We start from the raw sequence: 4,026 nt of genomic DNA on the forward strand, positions 1-4,026 counted from the left end.
TTCCCTCCTTCCCCTACCCCCATCTTGTATTAGATCATCTACTGCCTTCATGTTATAACTGAGTACATTGGATTCTTGCTTCTCTATTCTTGTAATAGAAGAATATGTTTCGCCTCTATCCAGGTTAATACAAAAGATATAAAGTCCTCACCTTTTTAATAGATGAATAGTATTTCACAATGTACATATACCACAGCTTGTTAATCCTTTCCTGGGTTGGTGGGCATTTAGGTTGTTTCCACAATTTGGCAATTGTAAATTGAGCTGTGATGAATAGTATGGTGCAAATGTCCTTATAATAAAATTAATTTTCTTTTCTTCTTGCTTAGATGCCTAATAATGGGATTGCAGGATCAAATGGGAGGTCTAATTTGAATTCTTTGAGGATTCTCCATATTTCCTTCCAAAAAGGTTGTATTAGTTTGCAGTCCCACCAGCAGTGTAAAGGTGTACACTTCTTTCCAAATCCATGCCAGCATATGTAGCTTTGAGATTTTGTGAGAGGGGCCATTCTCACTGTGGTTAAGTGTATCTCAGAGTAGTTTTGATTTTCATTTCTCTGGTTACTAGGAACAATGAGCATTTTTTTTAATTATGGGTTAAAATGAAGGCACATATGATTAGGTTGCATTATTTGCATTTGTAGATTAACGTCCGAAGTCTGAGTAGTATTTGAGTCCTTCAGCCAAGAAGTGTGCCATATCCCCCTACATTGTACCTGATAGGTGAAAACTAAGTAAGTCTCCCCCCCAATTTTTGTATTTAATTGTGTTTTTCTCCCATGTGGGCCTGTAATTCGTGATCTACTATTTTCTGATTAGTACTGAGTACATGGGATTCTTGCTTTTCCATTCTTGAGATACTTTACTCAGGAGAATGTTATCCAAATCCATCCAGGCAAATACAGAAGATGCAAAGTCTCCATCTCTTTTATGATTGAATAGTAATCCACGATATACATGTACCACAGTTTATTAATCCAGTAATGGGTTGATGGGCACTTGGTTTTTTTCCACATTTTTGCAATTGTGAAATGAACTGTTGTAAACATCCAAGTGCAAATATTCTATAGTAAAATATTTTTTTTCTTTCTTGTGTACATACCAAGTAATAAGATTACAGGATAAATTGGAAGTCAACTTTTAATTCTTTGAATATTTTCCATACTTTGTTCCAAAAAGGTTCCACTAGTTTGCAGTCTCACCAGTAGTGCATTAATGCACCCATCTTTCCACAGTTCTGCCACCATCTGCAGCTTTGGCATCTTGTAATGTAGGCTATTCTCACTGGTGGTAAGTGTTATCTCAAAGTGGTTGTGATTTTCATTGATCTGCTTTGGGGTAATGATATACATTTTTTCATGTGTTTGTTGGCTATTCATCTGACTTCTTGGGAAAAGATTCTGTTCATATTGCTTGCCCATTGATCAATGGGATTATTTGCTCTTTCCTTGTAGATTTTCTTTAGTTCTTTGTATATTCTGATCATTAGCTCTTTGTCTGACTCATAATATGTGAGTATCTTCTCTCATTTTGAAGGTTGTATATGTGCTTTAACATGTGGAAAAGCTTTATAGGTCAGGTCCCATATATTTATTTTTGTTGTGGTTGCAGTTGCTCATGGGGTCTTTTTTATGAATTCTTTCCCAAGGCCAACATTGTTAAGAATTTTTCTCATACTTTCCTCCAGGATTTTTATTGTTTCATGTCTAAGATTTAAATCTTTTATCCAGCATGAGTTCATTTTTTTTAATTCTTTAATGGTGAGAAGTGCAGGTGTATTTTTTTTAAATATGGAATGCTTCACAAATTTGCGTGTCATCCTTGCTCAGGGGCCATGCTAATCTTCTCTGTATCGTTCCAATTTTAGTATATGTGCTGCAAATAAAAAAACACATATTTTCAGTCTTTTACATGTGACTTTCCAGAATACCTCAAGGACTCAACCATTAGACTCCCAGACGTGATCAAGAAATATAGTAATGTCTTGAGATACAAAATCAATGTCCACAACTCAGTAGACTTCACCTCTGCTAACAACAGTCATGGTGGCTCAGCGCCTTTGGCTCAAGTGGCTAAGGTGCCAGCCACATACACCTAAGGTGGCAGGTTCGAATCCAGCCCGGGCCGCCAAACAACAATGATGGCTGCAACCAAAAATTGGCCAGGCATTGTGGTGGGTGCCTTTGGTCCCAGCTACTTGGGAGGTGGAGGCAGGAAACTCGCTTGAGCCCAGGAATTGGAGGTTGCTGTGAGCTGTGATGTCACAGGACTCTACCCAGGGGGACAGCTTAAGGCTCTGTCTCAAAAATAAAACAAACAACAACAACAAAAAAAAAACCAGTCATGCCAAGAATAAAATCAAAGACACCCTAGTCTTCTCAGTACTTTCAAAGAAAATAAAACCCCTGAGAATATACTTAGCAAAGGATGTGAAAGATTTCTACAGAGAGAACTATGAAACTCTGAGAAACAAAATAGCAGAAGATTTTAACAAACAAAAGAACATACCATGCTCATGTCTGGGAAGAATCAATATTGTTAAAATATCTGTACAACCCAAAGCAATCTACAGATTTAATCCAGTTCCCATTAAAACATTACCATTATACTTCGTAGAACTTGAAAAAATAGTTAGTCAATTCATGTGGAACTAGAAAAAACTTTGATAGCCAACACAAATCTAAGAAATAAAAACCTGGAGGCATCACATTATCAGAGTTTGGGTTATACTACAAGTCTATAATGGTCAAAATAACATGGTATTGGCATACAAGTAGGGACATAGATTTATGAAACAGAATTGAGAACCTAGAGATGAATCCAGCCTCATATCAACACATAATAAATAACGTGGAGATAAATTAAGCCTCATATAACCATTGATCTTCAAAAAAAAAAAAAAACAAAAACAAAAGCTTACACTGGGGAAAATAATCCCTATTTGACATTATTTCTTCAAATGATTTTTGTGTGTCTCTAACTCTGTCTTCTTATGGAATTTTCATTAAACATGTATAAGTAAACTTATTATTTCTGTGTATTTGTTGTTGTTGTTGTTCTCAGTACATGTAATGTCAATTACCTATTGTCAAGATCATTCTTTATTTGGCATGCTCAAATTTGTTGAGCTACTTAGTGATTTGATTATTTCTTATTGTACTTTTCAACTCTTTATTTGGTTCATTTTCATTATTATACCTGTTTTTTACTAATGTTTTATATTTGGTGAGACACATTCTCATACTTTATTCCTTTATGCCTAGTTTCATTTAGTTCATTGAACCTATTATAGTTGATTTTAAATATCTGTTTAAATAATTCCATGGTTGGGCTTTCTCATGCACAATTTCTATTGATTATTTTTTCCTGCCTTATATTTTTCTGATGAAACTGGACATTTGGTGTATTTTATTTATTTATTTATTTTTCTGAGACAGAATCTCAAGCTGTTACCCTGAGTAGACTGTTGTGGCCTGCAGCTCACAGCAACCTCAAACTCTTGTATTTAAGCGATTCTCTTGCCTCAGCCTCCCAAGTAGCTGGGACTATAGGTGCCCACCACAACAGCCGACTATTTTTTGTTTGCAGCTGTCATTGTTGCTTAGCAGGACTGGGCAGGATTCGAACCCACCACCTTAGGCATATGTGGCTGGTGCCCAGGCAACTGAGCTATGAGCACTGCCCATTTGGTATCTTTGAATGTGGCAAACACAGGAATTAAATACTCCTCTCATCTCAGGTTTAGTTGTCACTGCTTATTGCAGCTATTGTTTGTTTGTTGACTTGTATGAAGTAGTTTTGTAAAATCCATATTATTTGTTTTTGCATGGCCACTAAAATATCTTTTCCATTGGCAAAATAGTGATATAGTAGTTGAACAAATATTTCTTTCAGTGCTTGGAACAACAGCAACAACAAAAAAGTCTAAGAAATGTTGGTATTATTACTAAATCAACTGGAAGCAAATAGTGAAATTATTTGAATTATTGCTACACATAACAGCAATGCAAATGATCTCAAAATT

General features: G+C 35.6%; 1 non-coding gene across 1 annotated transcript; it reads right to left on the reverse strand.

Moving 5' to 3' along the window:
* Positions 1-1,786: 1,786 nt before the first annotated feature.
* Positions 1,787-1,895, reverse strand: LOC111722268. The gene has a single exon (XR_002771116.1). It is a non-coding gene; the product is annotated as a U6 spliceosomal RNA (small nuclear RNA).
* Between the last annotated feature and the right edge of the window lie 2,131 nt (positions 1,896-4,026).

This window comes from Otolemur garnettii, unplaced genomic scaffold (assembly GCF_000181295.1).
Source record: "Otolemur garnettii isolate 467f Iridium unplaced genomic scaffold, OtoGar3 scaffold00227, whole genome shotgun sequence".
Taxonomy (NCBI): domain Eukaryota; kingdom Metazoa; phylum Chordata; class Mammalia; order Primates; family Galagidae; genus Otolemur; species Otolemur garnettii.